At 45.9% G+C, this 17,827-nt stretch overlaps 1 long non-coding RNA gene across 1 annotated transcript in view; it reads left to right on the top strand.

Annotated features, from left to right (window-relative positions):
- Nucleotides 1-17,827, top strand: part of LOC125445939 — a 296,276-nt gene that overhangs the window by 140,022 nt on the left and 138,427 nt on the right. The gene's annotated exons all lie outside the window — the stretch shown is intronic.

Raw genomic sequence — 17,827 nt, 5'->3', positions numbered from 1 at the left:
AGACCATTGGGGTAGGACAGATAGCTTGCCAGTCACTAGGAGGATGCAGCAGCGAGCTCCCGGGAGGGAGGGAACCTCCTGAGAGGGATAAAAGGGAGGCAGGGCAAGAGGGTAATAGTTGGTGTGGTATAGGGGCTCAAGCTTGCAGGAATGTTGTTAACTACCTGAAGCAAGTAAAGAGCTTATGAACCGAAACCAGTTGTGTCCTGTTTATTCCAAAAAAGTGGCCAAGCTCTTTCGAGGCCAAGGTGGCCCTACTGTGCAGGGTTGGCTGGCAGGGGGACACTCACACACTTCAGATTGCTCTCCACAAGGAAGTACCTTCCTCTTCCCTTCAGGTGACATAAAGATACTTCACCCAATCAGAGTGCAGGGTGGCTCCCCTGTTCCTAGGCCTCTATGCCTCACTCTGAATGTAAACATTAATGGTTCTCAGACAGAACTGACCTTTTAAAAATAAAATAACTTTTCCTCTGCAGTCCATAATAGCAGACTATAACCTAACAGCAATAATTGCAATTAAAAAACAACAAGCCTATACATGTTATTAAAGAATTATACATTACAAAGGCATATACATAAATTTGTTTCTTTTAAATGAGTTTGCTGCCCCTCAACTTTCCTTTAAAAAATTGCATACACATTAGATCTATTTTTTGCTACCACTAACTAGTTCCTTCTTAGCTTGATAGCTCAGGTTACCTGATCTTGTCAAATCTTGGAAGCTAAGCAGGGTTTGTCCTAGTTTGTAGTTGGATGCTTGACCACTAAGTAAGTCCAGGGTTGCTACTCAGGCAGGCAATGGCAAACCACCTCGGAACACCACTTGCCTTGAAAACTCTCTGGGGTTGCCATAAGTCAGCTGCAACTTGAAGGGACTTTTCCACTACCACTTCATTCTGAAGCTTACGGTGTGGGAGCTAGTTAGGGTTGCAATGAAAATATCCAAGGAAAGGAAATACAGGAGAATAGGAACATAACTAATAAACTTTTTAAAAGTTACATACTTTATTCACATTGAAAGAAAGTGGGAATAATGGCTGTAAGGAATTCTTAGCTAGTCCTGTTCAGAGACAGCAGGTCTATTGCTTAGAGGAGACAGAGATCTGTGATCAGAATGCCAATTACTTAAATTTTAATCAGTAGCAAAGGGAGGAGGGAAATTAGGATTGTAAGGTGAAAAAAAAACCCTGTCCCTACTAAAGAAAAAAAAGAAAATTGCTTATTTGTGCGAGGCAGGAGGGAGGTTGCAAGTCTGTGTAGCTACTACTGGAACAGAAATCATAGAGAGACAAGGGCGTATGTAAGGAAGGTTCCTGGGTTCAACCCCCCCCCCCCCGCATTACATATCTGAAGCTCCACCACCTGTTTGTGGTTTTTTAAATTTTTTTAGTGTTTTTTAGTTTTTGGCCAGAAATTTTTCAGGAGACTCTCCTGATGATACCATCGAGGTTGGGTGAGGTTTGGTTTAGGGAGTCCAGGGAGTCCAATGGGAACTAATAGAAGATGGGGACTAAACCTTATGGGGGTCCATAACTTTGGATTCTCCCTTTAAGGTGGATTTAAAAGGAGAATCTGGGCTCCCTAGTTTAAACACCATTGAAAGTGATGCTGTTTGGGGGTGGATTCCAGCATCACAGTGGCCGCCCATGGGGCCCCCCCAAAACTCAGGTTTTTCACTGGATTCCATTTTCCCTAGCTATGCCTCTGCCCGGAGGGGAGGGCAGAAGGGACTGCTGGTTGCTGGCTGGGAGCCCAGCTGGTGGGGGAGGCAGGGCAGGGGAGTCTGCTATCCCTGGCCTCAGAGAGCTGCTTTTATAAGCACTGAGGCGGGGTGGGACTTGGGGAGGTGTGGCCACACCCCCAGGGGCGGATGGAGCATGGCCCCCTGAACCCACCCCATAAAAATCTATACTTATGTCGCTGTAGAGAGGAAGTCACTGGCTGATTCTCTTAGTGACCTCCTTGGCTGGAGGAGAAAGTAACAGTAGTCTGTACTGGTTATATGGCACTGTTTTTACACTTAGTATAGAATTAATTGTGACAGATGAAATCTACAAAAATGGAGTCAGGATGAAAGCAAGTGGTTAGCATGAACAGCAGCAGAATTGTGAGTAATAACAAAGCATATCAGGAGTTACTAGTAGTGGGGAGTAACTTTCCAGTAGATTTTCTGGGAAGTTCTACTGAAAATGGATGGGAATAGGGAGTGTATGGCTGTTGAGGGAACTGTACGTACATGTTCTAGTTCACTAGTTAGGTCAATGCTTAATTTCCAAAGAGGCTGGTAACGGGACTTCAATCTCGGTGGGAGATACGCTGCCATACTGTGAGCTCTGCTTCTTAATTCTGATTGTGAAGCTGCTTCAATGATAAGAAAGAAGCACACTGCATATATTCTGAGGTACTTCATTATTACCTAACTGTAATTGCCCATTAATTATTCATTGCTGCAGATTTATTGACTGATGTTGGGCTAATTACTTATAGTTGTGTCTCTGTGTTCCTCACCTGTAAAATGGAACCGGTGTTTCTCCAAATAGTATAAATGCATCATAGTACATATGCACATGCATTTGTTTTAATTCCTGTTCTCATTTGAAACTGGCACATTTGAAACTGATTGAGGAGTGTCTATTTGGAATATTTCCAATCTGAAATGGTGCCCAAGGCTCCCTGTTTCATTTTAGTTAAAAATTACCCAACCATCCCCCAAAAGCAAAGCACTCCCAAATTTTCAGGTTTTTCAAAAGATTATTTTGACTGTTTTCCATGGGTGGACCTCTGGACTCCAGAGGCTTTATCTAATTCCACTGTTTTCAGTGGAAGTAGACCTGGCATCTGAGTCCAGATGTCAGGTCTTCCACCTGTTGAAATCAGTGGAAGTTGGCTCCAATCCAAGGAAATGAAATAGAGGTGAATGGGAACATGAGTAAGGGGCAGTCAATTCAGATGGCGGTGGTGTGGAGTTTGTGCTGAGCAGCCACTGGATTTGGTGCAGGCTGTCACCAATGTGGTTGCCCTCCTGGCTGGCACTTATACTGGCCGGGAAGGCAAATAGGGAGGCGGGCAGGTGCCGCCAAACTCCAATGAGCCCCACAGGGCCCAACCAGCTTCCAGCTGCTGCTTCTGGAGTTGCATCAGCATAACATGGAGGCTGACACAACTGGGGCGTGTATTGCAGGCATTCCCAGAAGTGGTGTTGTCATTAGTCGACTCCTACTGGGCTTTGGCCTTGGGAATGTGGGCAGCCAGGAACACAGGCCCCATTTTCCCTATGGTAGACTTTCAGGTGGCTAGGGTTTCTCCAGCTTCTCCTGCCCCCAGTGCCTCTTGGAAGCCCTCTAGAGGCAGCAAGGTGGTGCAGCAGCAGCGCTATCCCTGGCTGCCTCCACAACCTGAATTGGACTATAAAAAGCTTTTTTTTAAATGACATACTTTCTCTGCATTGAAAGGAAGTGGGAGAAAAGGTGGTAGGAAATTTCTAGCTAGCCAAGTTAAAAGACAGCATCTCTATTTCTTAGAATAGACAAAGATCTATGATCCAAGTCCCACAAATGGCGAGGGCAGCCTTTTCCCATCTTCGGAAGACCAGGCAGTTGGCCCCTTACCTATCCCACTTGAACCTTACCACAGTGATCCACACAATGGTCACCTCCAGGCTAGATTACTGTGACTCGCTTTATGCATGACTGCCTTTGAGACTGATCTGGAAGTTAAAACTGGTCCAGAATGTGGCAGCAAGACTCCTCACCAGTGCAGTGATGATGAAGTACATTGTGCTGCGCCAACTGCACTGGTTACCAATAGAATTCCAGATCATGATCAAGGTTCTGGTGCTGACCTTTAAGGCCTGGAGTGGTCTGGGGCCCTTGTATGTTCAGAACTGCATTTCCCCTAATTGGCCCCAGAGGACACTTCAGTCACTCCGATAACAATCTGGCTCCAAGGACATCAGACTGACCTCAACCAGAGCCAGGGCTTTCTTGGCTCCAGCTCCAGTCTGGTGGAACTTTCTGTCAGCTGACACCAGGGCCCTGAGGGATGTAAAACAGTTCCACAGGGCCAGGGTTGAGGCCACCTGTCCACTATCACATTTTGCTGGTATCCACCTACCACCTTCCAATGACCCACTGTCTCATTGCTATTATATGTTCTCACTCTTTTCTGTTTTGCACATTCTCAGATATTGTAGAAAAATTGCCGAGCTGGGGTACTATGGGTTGTACATGATGATATTGTTTTGATCACCATTAATTAGATTTAATGTTGAGGTTTTAGCTATGTTATATTTATACGGTTTTATTGTATTATTTATGTTTTAAATTCTTGTAAGCCACTCTGAGCCTGACCTTGGTTGGGAAGAGGGCAGGATATAAATTTAATAAAACAAAAATAAATAAATACATAACTGTTCAAAATTCCAATTTCTTAAATTTCAATCAGTAGCAAAGGGAGGAGGAAAATTAGGATCGTAGGCTTCTGTCCTCTGTAATGAAGCAGATGCACTTGAGGTGCAAAAAGCCAACTTCCAACTAAATATTTTTTTTATAAAAACCTGCTTGCTTTCCATTACCCAAATTAACTCCAGGATATTAATGGATAGTTGAGAACTTTGAGAAAACAAATTCTTTTTGGTGGTTGAAATCTTTATTTTTGAAAAGAGATGCCCTTCAGCTAGTCAGAGGGGACATCAGAACAGTTCTGCTATTCTAAATATTGGTGCAGAAAGAGGCTAACAGTGGTGGTCAAATATAACAGGTGTTGGAGGTTATATAAACTGTTGGTGAGGGGGAGATTTTGCACGGATCCCATTCCCCAAGCGAGTTTGGCCCATTTTATTCCCCTCAACCCAGGATTTCAGAAAATTGCTAAACTGGCAATCCTTTTGCACAATTCCAGGTTGCAGGCACTTCATGTGAACACATCAGGCAGGAGTTGTGTTATTCCCCTCCCTTCCACTGGTTCACCTTCAGTTCCTTGCTGTTCCTGCTGCTCAATATACTGGCAAAAAGAAACCCCTTCACAACTGCACATAATACCATGGCACACATACAGATTACTGATACTTGCTCACCACATCTAGGGATGTAATAGAAAGTGAATGTGTTGCACTATCACTTAACATCAGGTGGCAATGGATAGTCTTTGTTGCTTGGGGGGCAAGAAGGAAGAAGATAGTTGGGGTGTGTGTGTGTGTGTATGTGTGTGTATCTCAACAACTCTTTTAAATGACAGGATAAATTGTGTTGATCTCTATGAATTGTTAATGAAAAAGTAATTACACTTTTACATTATATTATCTATGCATTCCTCTTAGACAATGGTGGGATCCAAAAATGTTAGTAACAGGTTCCCTTGGTGGTGGGATTCAAACTGTGGCGTAGTGCCAATGGGGCTGGGCGGAGCACAATGTGGGCGGGGCTGGGCATTTCGGGGGCGGGGCATTCCTGGGCGGGGCTGTGGCAAGGACGCAGCTGCTGCGCCGGTCCTTGGGCGGGAAACGAATGCACGCAGACGCAGGCTGCCACGCACGCCGGTGCACCTCCTGCTAGACTGCTTCAAGTTCTGCGTGCTACTGCTGAGAGGAGGGGTGTAACTAAGGCAAAAATCACATGGCAAAATCACCAATTAGTAACCCCCTCTTGGCGCACACAAATAATTAGTAACCTATTCTTGGGAACCTGTGAGAACCTGCTGGATCCCACCTCTGCTCTTAGAATTCCCTTTGTTGATGTGAGCCAAGGAAGTTCACATCCAGACATGTATGTTAGATGTTAGGAAGACAGACTTTAATGAACTTGGATGTATGAAGAGAGTCATGGGCAACACTGCTGGGAGGGAAAGGAGGACTTCGAGTATAAGATCTCCTAAAACAAAAATGCTTGTGAGCTCAAGCTGTCAGTGTTCCAGTAACATGAAATGTGGTAGAGAATTCACTATGATGAGGAAGTTTAAATTCCAACAAAAAGAGCCCACTATCCAAAATAAAGAAAATAGATTCAAAGTCTTTGTTTTAGAAAAATTACAACATTTACTGGTTAGACAAAGCAAATGTCTGACACCCAAAGGAATCCACAGCAGTTGTGAAGATTCAGCACAGTTTAGCCAGTTATAGAAATTCTGACATCATAGTGACATAGAAACCAGTACATTTGCATATAACCAAAAACTGTTAATCAAGATAGGCATATCCGATGTAGCATGGCATGTTGTGCAACCTCCTTTCAGTGTAGAAAAGAGACAACTAAGGGGAATATGACAGAGATCTATAAAATTATGTCCAGGGTGGAGAGAGTTGACAAAGAGATCCTTTTCTGTCTCTCCTAAAATAGTAGAAATTGAGGGCATCCAATGAAACTGATGGGCAGTTGATTCAGGATAGAGGGAAATACTTTTTTACACAGCAAGTGACTAAAATCATTGCCAGAGGATGTGGTGATGACCCTAGGCATAGACAGATTTAAAAGGAGATTGGATTGATTCATGGAGGAACAGGCTATCAGTGCCTACTACTCTACTATCCAGCCTCAGGCTCACCTGTTTCACCTTCATCAGATTTGTCTCTCTTCCTCCCCTGCCCCTGCCCTGGCTTGTCTCCCCAACAAAGCTTGCCCCCCCCCCCCGGCACTGATCCATTACTCACTGCCTGGGAAGAGGGACCTACTTCTGCAGCTGTCAGAGGTGGCAGGGCTGGCAACACACCCGTCTTCCTGCAGCTGTGGTGGTGCCTCCCTCTGCCTGCTGCCTGGGGCAGCTGCCCCCTTTCCACCTGATCTGGCCCCAATACCATCTCACTTTCCTTACCCCCTTTATAGATTAGAATGCATATAAATAAGGTAAACATATATATTTAGGTATTAGTATGCAGACAGGGATTTGTTATCACTTATCGTTTGTACAGTGCTTTAAGTATGTAATAACAATGGCATTCAGAGTGAGCATTCTGTGTGGTTTCTGTGGCTTCTGTGTTAATTCCCCTTCATGATATGAATGGGAATGTTTACCTGCACCTATATCAGCAGATTATATTTGTACTGGGGCCAAAATCTGAGTTGGCTCCCTTGAGTGCAAGACTTCCCACACTCCTGGGCCAGAATATAAAAGTTACAGGATTACCTCCTTTTTTTTTTTTTTTTTGCTATCCAATGTTTTCAAAAACCATGACCTAAATTAAAGAGAAGGGGGGCCTATAAAATGGGCTACTGAACAGCAAAATGTATTAGGAGTTGATTTAAGAGTACAAGGATATTTTTTTAAAAGCACCAATATCTTTTGCTCTAACGAGCACTCAAACATAAGTGGTGCAAAAAATTAAAAGGTTGTTATAAGTGGGGGTGGGCACACAGTGCGTGCTGTACATCAGGGTGGGAGTGGAGCAAGGGGGGGCTGAGTGAATTTAAATAAGGCAAAAGGCATTGACTCTGCGGCTATATGCATTAATTAAAAGAAGTTTGTTAAACTAAATTTGAAAAAAAACTTCTTTAATTGTGTTTACCCAAAAGCCTTTTCTTCCCTAATTTAAATAGCATAAACATCTGGACTAAAGCAATATTAGAATCATGGCAGTAGTCAAGCAAATCTTGTGGAAAATAATGAAATTAGATCCCTGGTGTTGTGACAGAGACGGGGCAGGATACATCAGTTCGATGTTAATAAAATTTCCATGAATGACTGAATACAATTAAGAAATTGTCAGTTGCGGCAATGAACTTTTGTAACTCGTAGATGTTTGCATCATTTGATTATGCTGGCAATTTAAAATTGTTTGTTAGTGTCTGTGTTGGGATATTAATTATGACCTTTATTACAGCCCACAATTAAACCAGTCATACAGCAATGAGCTGCCTGGTTCTTGACAGTAAAAAGATCTGAACTGTTTAGAGTGTGTATGTGTGTGTGTGTGTATGTGTGTGCGTGGGGGTCTTGCCAAGCATTGACCGATCCTGATCTTTCAAACTGGAAATGATTTGCAGTAATGCGAGGCGTTAAATGAAAAAATAAATAACCCTAAGATGAATGAACAGACATGGAGCTCAGCACAGTCAGGTTGAGCCAGCCTTTCTCATTCATAAATGACATTTTTTTAAAAAGAGAAGAGGCAGAATAGTGGCTGGAATGTCAGGGTGAAAGCAGGGAGACTTGGGTTCGAATTCCAGTTTGTTCTTAGATATTTTCAGGGCCAGTTGGCTTCACAGAGTTGTCATCAGGGTAAAAACAATGTATACATCATCCTAAACTCCACAAAGGAAAAAAATGGGATAAAACTGTTTTATACACAGGCACACACATACACATGTAAGGAAGATTATTGTATTAAAGTCCTAATCTGGTTAGCCCAGACTAGCCACAATCTTATCAGCACTTGGAAGCAAAGCAGAGTCAGCCCTGGTTAGTATTTGTATGGGACACAACCAAAGAAGGTAAGGGCTGCACCTCTGATTGCTCATTCTGATTGCATTCTGATTGGACCTCTGAGGCTCATCCCGCAGGGGCCAATAAACAAGGGGGTAGGAGGGTAAACAACCCTTCGCACAAATCCCACCCCTAAAAAACATCTGCCCCCATGTTATTTTTCCCAAACTGGGTGTTTTGAGAATCGTGCTACTAGTGAGTTTTTCTCTCTCAAAAATCTGAGGTTGCAGCCGCTCACAAACCAACGGCCGGGCAGGAGGTGCTTTATTTGCCTCCATTTTCCTTTTTTAAAATTCCATGGTTTACAACTGCATAGCTATGCAGGTGGAGATAATAGTTTCCTGAGACATCAGCATGACTGTGAGGTCTATTTGTGCATGCCTGCGTAGCTACGCATCAGTGGGAAGGAATTTTTGAAAAAGAGACGTGTCTCTATGCAAAGGTGCGACAGCAACCTGAATTGTTTCCATGGGCTCCAATCGCTGCCTGCATAGATACACATGAACGCGAAAACAGGAAAAGGCGAACAGGTTACTTTATCCCGACTGCAACCCATTATACGTCTGCTGTGTCTCTTGCCTTGAAAATCCTTTGGGTCATAGGTCGGCTGTGACTTGACAAAAACAACAAAATGTATTAAGAAAAATGGAAGGGGTATGAAAATGAGGCTGAATATGGAGGAGGTCTTTAAATACTGTTTTTCTAGAAATGCAGTAATGAATTTCTGTTTTTCCAAACTCCAAGTCTTGTTATGAGAACTGCATCCTTGATATATATGCATGCACTCAAACTTTCATAACCTAACCCCCGTGCTATAAAAAAGGTAATCACTCAGGATTTAAAACTGAAATATCAGATTTTTTTGTAGAATTTTTAATTTTAAAATTAAACATTTTTGAACATTGCAAAATATTTTTACAATATTTTACAATATTGCCCACTATTCTCACTGAAGGTTACATTCATCACTTCAGCAGAACCAGTTGTTATAATTGTGCTTGTTGTCCGGGCGCGAGCCCCAGCGCGGCGCCCGGACTTGCTCTGGAGCCATGCGAGGCCGCGGCCTTGCCCGTGGCCAGAGAGGGGTCGATGCGCTGCCTGGCCGATCCGCTGCCTCCCTGCCCCGACGGGACGCCGCCGCCCCGACATGGCGACTCACTAGCACCAGAACTGGACGCCATGTTGATACATCGACCTATCGACCCTTTGGCCTGGCGACCGGCCGATCCGCTGACACGAATGCTCCAGAACGAGGGAGTGCAGAGGCGGGGCTCTGAGCCCAGCCGGGCTCGCCCAGTCTCAGCTGAGCCTGATCAGAGGGGACGGCAGCTGGGACACGGCAGGGAGATGAGGGGGGAAAAGGGATATAAGGCGGTGGGAAAGGAAGCTCAAGAGCATTGGCTGTGGGAAGAGGGAGGAAGGGAGTCCTGTGAAGAGGCAGGGAAAGAGAGCTGTGTGGAAGGGAAAGAGAGCTGTTTAGCCCAGGTGGACAGGGAGTGGATGGGTCCTGCAGCCCAGCTGTGCAGGAGAACAAGCTGGGGGACCGGTGCTGAACCCCCACCCTGTGAGGGTACAACAGGGGAGGGGGAGTGGTGGGAAGCCTGCTAGGCGGACCAACCCTTGCTCAGTGGAGTAACAGAGCAAGGGGAGGTGAGCAGGAAGGGAGCAGAAAGGGAGCCAGGGCACGGCAGAAGCTGAGGCGCCCTGTGGGCGAGGTTGTTTAAAACATCGTCTGGGGAGGACAACCCCCAGGTAAAGGGAGGTGGGACGACACACTCACCCCAGGGGGACGGGGGGGTCAGGGGAGGCGCCACACTTGTAAACAACCAGTTGTTAAATTATTTGAATCCCACCACCAGAACTGGTTGTTAAATTATTTGAATCACAACACTGGTTACATTGCTTTCAGTTCACCCCTTAGTTCTGTTCTGTAGCCAATACACAAGATACTCTGGTCATTTCAGTAAAATAAATATTGCATGTTTAGCTTGCTGATGCTGCAAGGCGCTCAAACCAGTATACACTGTTCTCCTGCGCTTCATGTTACCTTAACCAGAAACCAATGAGGTAGTTTAAGCGAAGACAGAATAAACAGCGCAAAGTCACACCATGAGTTTTGTGGTGAATGGAGATTTGAACCTGGTTTTCACAGTCCTTCTCTAACCATGCAACAGTGGTGGTTTCCACACAACAGAAATAAAACATCCTAGAGACATTTTTAAAAGATCTGTTTTGGCTTTTTTAGTTTGCAAACAGCCCGCCCAAAACAGCCAGCCAAAAGCATTGCCACCCAAAATGGATCTCTTTTCCTGCCTGCTGCACGAAGCTATTGCCAGTTTCACAGTTTTGCCTGCCATTTTGTATGCTGCTGTAGAGATTCTCCATGCCTTCAACATTTGGTAAAGGTTTCCCACGGAGGTTTCCTCTGCTTGCTGCTCATCTGCACATGATTTCCATGTAACAAGTAGATGAGGAAAGTTTGTTTTCTTAGCAATCCCACACACATGTCATTTTTCCTTTTTTTTTGCTTTGAGTGGGATGTCTGCAAAGCTACAAATATGTGCACATTGCAGCTTTTCTAATCATGTCACTGTAGCCTTGCAGACATCTCCCTCGAACAAAAAAAAAAGGAAAAATGACACATGTGCTAGGCAAATCAAACTTTACTCATCTGCTTTTTACATGGAAATCACACGTGGATGAGCTGCAAGCAGAGGAAACCTCTGTAGAGAATCTCCTCAGTGAATCTCTGCTGCAGCACACAAAATGGTGGGCACGAGTGGCAAATATTTAAGAGGTTTGGTCAGGAGAAATAAAGCATTTTTTGCCTGCTTTTGTTCGCTCAGCAGGCAGTAAACGTTTTCAGCTCAGGTTGGGGGGGAAAGATTGCTAGTTTAGCAATTTTTGGAAAACCCAGGTTGAGAGAAATAAAATATTTTTAAGACATTTTGGGGAAGAGAGCTGTGCGAACTTCTTCCTCAAAATGCTTTTTAAAACATCCCCAAGACATTTTATTTTTGCTGTGCGGAAATCACCAGTGACTTTATTGCTTTCAAACACAAAAGCACATACTAGAGAACTCAAACACACACATTGAGAGATAATGTAGTCAGTCTCAGTGCCAAGAGAGGAAGGGTCCTTTAATATAAGCCTTGAAGATAAAACATAGCATTGCCAACAATATAGAAGCTGCTAAATGTTTGGGAATGGGCAACTGAAGCTTTTCATGGCATAGAGGTAAATAATGTAACTTGGTGAATAACACACCAATAAGCCTCTATTAAAGTGACAGGATATTTTTTATCCAGGCTAGTTGGCATCCATAAATAAGACTGAATGAATTACTGAGGTGATGAATGGGAAATGCTTGGAACACTCAAAGCACTATATAAATGCAGAGTATTATGCATATTTTCTGGCTCAGCTTGAACAGGCCGCTGCCCTCAGGCAAGCTAGGTTGTCTGCTGCTACTACTGGTATACAAAACGGTATACTGGTATACAAAACACTTTCTTGAGAGAAAGTGTTACATCATTTCTCATGATAGAATTATGTGAGTGTTATTGAATTATAGTAAACTAGAAAACAGAAGAAATACATTATTAAATGCCAGAATCCAGTAGCACCTTAGCTGTGACTCTTAAAAGCTTATACTCCAAAATCCTATTGGTCTCTAATGTGCTACTGCACTGAATCAAGTTGTTCTACTGGGGACAAACATGGCTGCCCTCTGAAACTATTAAATACATTAGTGTGAAGCACACTGTAAAGCAGTATATACAATACTGTGTAGTATATTACCACAGTTCTATAGGATGACCAGAAACTTAAAGACTCTTGTACCTTTAATAGATGAATATGAGAGATGTTTTTGGCGGGTGCTGTTTGTCATGCATGGATAAGAAAAGCTGCACCTGCTGAAATCCCCTTCTTTATATAGCCATTAAAGGTACAGGAATTCTCTCTTCCTTCATACCTTGTCACTTTTGCAAGCCAATAGCTTCTTTAAGACTCTAGCTTTAAAAAGGTTTTATTTGGCCCTGTCCTATAATCTATTTGCAATTAATGATTCCTTTTGTTTTTGCTTCTTGCTTTAACTGCTTATGTACAATCCAGCCATTTTGGTGTAATCTGAAATGCTCTGAGAATTGCATTAGGTTTGCGAGCCTCTTAGAAGATGAAAGTGGGCCACTCGTCATGGAATTCTCCAGAAAGAGAGACTGAAGCCCTTTTGTAATTGGATTAGCATGGCTGGGCCACAAGAGGGAGTACAAGTCCATGGGGTGGTGTTTCTCAACAGTTGGGGTGGCAGATGGGCTGGCAAAACTCAGCTGTGGGGGTGGAGGACAGCACAATTCACTCCTCCATCTTCTGAAGGAACTGTTAAGCACTGAAGACAAATGTGTAGTTTGGTAAATTTTCAAATTTCAGTTGTTTATGTTTTCCCACATACAAATTGCCCATCTTCCTACACTGTCCTGTCACATGTAACTGTATCTTAATGCTCAGGTGAACAATTCCCACTGCTGCAATCCTGCCTCAGAAAGACAGGTCTGTCAGGCAAGGTTTTGAAGGAAACTGCAAGCTTGGATAAATGTCCAGGGTGCTGTGTGTGTGTGTGTGTGTGTCTGTGTCTGTGTCCCAGAGAGAGAGAGAGAGAGAGAGAGAGAGAGAGAGAGAGAGAGAGAGAGAGAGAGAGAGAGAGTCAACTCTCCACATGGGTTTCTACATTGCTAAAGTGTCCTATATGGTTCAGGCTTATTTCAGAGTCTCAAGAACTCTGCAGGCTAAGAAATATAGAGCAAGCATACAGTCTCCTATAGAATCTTGTATAGTGCCATACATTTGCCATAAAACTGGCATGTACAGCAAGGTCCTGCAGCGAGCCAGCAACACACTCTTTTCTGTGGGCAGATCATTCTCTCCCAGCTGCATGATCAAGGTGTGAAGTGGTCCGCCATTTGCAATTGCTCCATCCAGTATTGGCAGCAAGGCCTCCCAACACATCCCTCTCCATCACATCCTGAACATGGCTGTGTGGCTGGCAAGGCCAAGATCTCTCCTCCAAGCGGAAGACGAGGCTTACTTGGCCGCCCAATGGACAATGCTGTGGCCGACAATCCAGATAGTCCTGTGAAGGCCTGAAAGGACTGAAAAACGAGAAACATTAGTTCTCAAGCCAGTGGCAAACATATCCCTTGTATGCCAGGGAACTCCAGCACCTGATGGTGGGGATCTGCTCCTTGGGCAAACCCAGGTGTGTTGCAGTGGTAGCAACACTGATACGGAAAGAGTGGGGGGCCAAACTCTGATACCAGGATCCCTGTGCGGCCCAACGAAGTCTGAAGGATGCTGGTAAATTGGAAACATGATAAGCACGTGCTGTCAGAATGTGTAAGGCCATGGGTAGTGGTGGGATTCAAATAATTCAACAACCGGTTCCGGTGGTGGGATTCAAATAGTTTAACAATTGATTGTTTACAAGCACCATTTTAACAACCAGTTCTGCTGAAGTGGTGCAAACCTGCTGAATCCCACCACTGGCCATGGGTCGGTGGCCCGACGGAAAAGTAGTCAGCTGTGTCTCTGACTGGAAGGGCAATCCTGAGTGGGAAGCCCCAAGGACCACCGGGTTCCATGTACATGCTGATCTGTCTTGGACTGGCAAAGTTGGATGTGCACCTCAAAGCCACCCACCCATAGGTCCGACAGCACAAGGGCCCTGCTGCTACGGTCATCCTGAGATGCAGGCACCAACTCACTGCAACAAAAAGCCCCAAAGAAGGAAAAAGGTTGCCCAGAACAGCTTTCATTCAAACTGGGAGGAGCAGCTACTTGACAGCTAACTGGACAGGCCCACCAGCATGACTAGGGTAATGGGCCTGAGGCTGTCATGGGAATGCAGTGTTGAGTGGCTCCACCCTTCAATAGCTCTCCTAGCAAGGAAAAAGTGACATGGGTCAGCTATGCCCAATGCCTTGCAGTAAAAGGAAATGGCAGCTAGGTGCATGTGGAAGGTCTTGGAGGCCCAGCCCTGACCCTGAATGTGTGCCAGGTAGTGAAGGCCCACCCACTCTGTGAAGGGGGTGAAAACCTTAGGGGCAGAGGGGGCTGAGAAGGCCAGGAAGGCAGACACAGCCTGTTGTTATGCCTGCTGTGTTGTGGGGGCCAGGGACCCAAGAACTCCCTGGATGATCAGGTGCTGCCAAGGCTCCACAGGTTCAGCAGAAAAACATCGAGGTGAGGTCTCACATCGGAAGCCCAGGCTCGGAACCTCTCTTCCTGGAAGCAAGACAAGGCATCCGTGATGCTGTTATCAGTGCCTGGAATATACTGGAATTAGCTGAGAAAGAGATGTTATGAATCAAGCATATAACAACAAAGTGCCACATGAAATGCATATCCCACTCAAAGCGAGATGTTTGGCAATTAATAACCCTGACAACTGCCTGGTTGTCACGCCAAAAGAGAATGTGCTTGTTCTTAAATGGATCACACCACAAATAAACTGCAACCAGGATGGAAGAAAACTCCAGGAAAGTGAGGTCCTGCAGTAAACCAGAGCCATTTCAGCTGTGGGCCATCATTGAGCACACCACTGCCCTTTTGTAGCATTCCCCCCTCTCCCGTCTGTGACTGTGGCTGGTAAACCATCACCCCTTTCCTTTCCGGGGTACCAGGGTCCCCGTCTACAGCCCCGGTCTTATGGGGCCGAGTAAATGTCAGCGACTTAAGCCACAGGTTGCTGGTAATTTCCCACACTAACAGCCCTCAGCCCTCTGTTGGCTTCTCTCTCTTTTCCCACCTTGTGCTATTCCGACTCCTTTGCTGTTTCTTCCTCCCACCCTTTCCTCCTTCTTGACTCCCACTCGTTCTGCCTCCTCCTCTGCTTCCACTCTTTCAGCCGCTTTCTCTGTTTTACTCCCTTCTGCCTCCTTCTCTGCTCTGTTCCGCTCTGCTCCCCTCTGCATCCTTCTCCGTCTCCATCCTTCCTTTTTGTTCCACCCTCCACAGGCCCCAGTTCCTTCCCTCTGACCGGACCCACGAGCACCCACCTCCTGTTTCCTCAAAACCCCTCCCAAAGGCTTCTGGGGTGCTTCTTGCCCTGACTCCTCCACTTGCACCGGCTCCCAGCTGCAGATAATTCGCCGGCTCCTCACCCTGCCTCCTGATTGGCCAGCTGGCCTCTGACATGACTGGAGCCAGGGTCCGTGGCTCGGTTGGCACCGGAGATCACGGCGCGGCCACAGCCAATCCACTAAGTCTGGAGAGGGGCCTCCCAGCTGCCCCTGGACATCTTTGAAATACATGTCGAAACCCAGATTGCCGGAGGTGTCAGAGTGCACCTGGAAGGTGTCTGCCAAAGTGAGATGCCATGGTAATGGTTGAGGAATTCCAGCCACACAGTCAAATCCAAGAGCTCCAAGTGGACCTTGATAAATTAGGTGAGTGGGCTAAGAAATGGCAAATGCAGTTCAATGTAGCAAAATGTAAAGTGATGCACATAGGGGCAAAAAATCCAAACTTCACATACACGCTACAGGGGTCAGTGCTATCAGTCACAGACCAGGAAAGGGATTTAGGCGTCTTAGTTGATAGTTGTAAGGAATTCCATAGAAGCAGAAATAAAAGGCTCTTTGGTGTAAAAGACCGTTTATTCAGACATCTTAGAAAGCTCAAGTACACGCAGTGGCAGGAATAAGATCTCCCGCCAGAAACACAGGTTATAACTCTGTCCATCCCATCCCCCCTCCCGGATTCTCATGGGAACGAAGGTCTCATCTCCCTCGCAGAGATAAGGTCTCCGGGCGCCCGGAGGAAGCTGGCCCATCAGCCTCGGGCTGTGGAGATGTGAGTCAAAGGCCAGGCGGCTGCCCCTCTCATCAACACTCCATTGAATAACCTTTACACTCTGCCTCCCCTTAAAGAAGACCCTCCCCCCAGGTTTGTCTTGCGAAAGCGGCGGTGGAAAGCAGAAATAAGGGTGGGGGCGTCGATATTTTCGGAATAAACCCATTGATTATACCCAGAGGAATACCCCACCCAAGAGACTAAATATTGTAAAGCGTTTGCGATGAATAAAGGCGAAGTCCAGGATGAAGCGTCAATTTCTGTAATGCTTCTTGTGGCCATCAATAATAGTGCGGTTGGGGGGGCCTCTCGGCGGAGTGCGTGCCGAAAGGCATCGGAAAGCAGGGAGCCTCCTTTGAGCAAACTGGAATGGAAGACAGGATGAATGTTACTAAGAAGAGTTAAGAGCCAAATCCAATCGAGCAGCACAGTGACATCATTAATCACTTGTTAGTAATCTGGAAAGGTCCATGACGAATCTTTGCCTAGTTTAGAAAATTTATGCCGTCTCTGCAGAAGTTTTTTGGTAGACAAATACGCCCAGGCACCCACATGCGCAGAGGGGAAATCCGGCGGTGCTTATCCGCTTGCAGTTTTTGGGAGTCTTTAGCCTGTTGTAAAGGGCAGTCTGGACCGTTTTCCACCCCTCGGTCAGGAGATGAAATCCATTGTTGAAACTCTGGAGGATCCAATGCTGCTTCCCCCACAGGTAGTTCTGCGGCAACGCGGGCGAGGAAGGGGAGCGACCATTGTGACACAATTTCGAAGGGTTTTTTTTGTACCAAGCTATGAACCGCATTGTTATAGGCTACTCCGCAAAGCGGAATTAGCTTCGCACCAATTGTGCTTGGTGGTAGTTGGTGTAACAACACGCGTAAATACTGCTCTAGGGTTCTGTTACGTTTCTTCCTCCGACTCACCGTCACTTTACAGAACGTGGTAGGGGCGGCAACTGTCGGGGCGGCCCCTAACAACCCTAGAAAAGCTTCCAGAACTTTAAGAAATGAATTGGGGGGGCCGCGGTCGAGGAGACCACCTTAACGGGGGCGGTAGTGCAGGCGGTAAACATGCTGAATGAACAGAGCGAGCTAACTTAGGAGCCGGAGGGGATGGAAGCACATGGAATAAAATGGGCTTGTTTAGAAAATAAGTCCACCACCACCCACAAGACCGATGGTTGCCGCATGACTTTCTGGCAAATCTGTAAATAAAAATCCCATGGAGATGACTTCCCAGGGGCGGGAATTGCCGGAGAGGTTTCAACAGACCCTTTCATGGGGCTTTCCCGAACGGTCTTGGCTTCTGCACAAATAGAGAGCAACCTTTATATATCGCCTCAATGTCCTTAGCGCATCGCGCGCCACTCAGGTAATTGGACGGGCGGGCCAAATGCAGAGTTTTAAGAAAGCCAAAATGTCCAGCCGAAGGGCGGGCATCATGGCGAGCTTCAAGAACCTGGCTGGCGGAGGGGAGGCACGTACCAACAATCCCCCCTGCCGCCAAACGCCATTCTCCAAAGCGCAATTGGGAGTCAGCCTTCCTCCGCTGGAGGCTTCGCATC

The sequence above is a fragment of the Sphaerodactylus townsendi genome, linkage group LG01 (assembly GCF_021028975.2).
Source record: "Sphaerodactylus townsendi isolate TG3544 linkage group LG01, MPM_Stown_v2.3, whole genome shotgun sequence".
NCBI classification, from domain to species: domain Eukaryota; kingdom Metazoa; phylum Chordata; class Lepidosauria; order Squamata; family Sphaerodactylidae; genus Sphaerodactylus; species Sphaerodactylus townsendi.
This window is presented reverse-complemented; position numbering and strand designations above follow the sequence as displayed.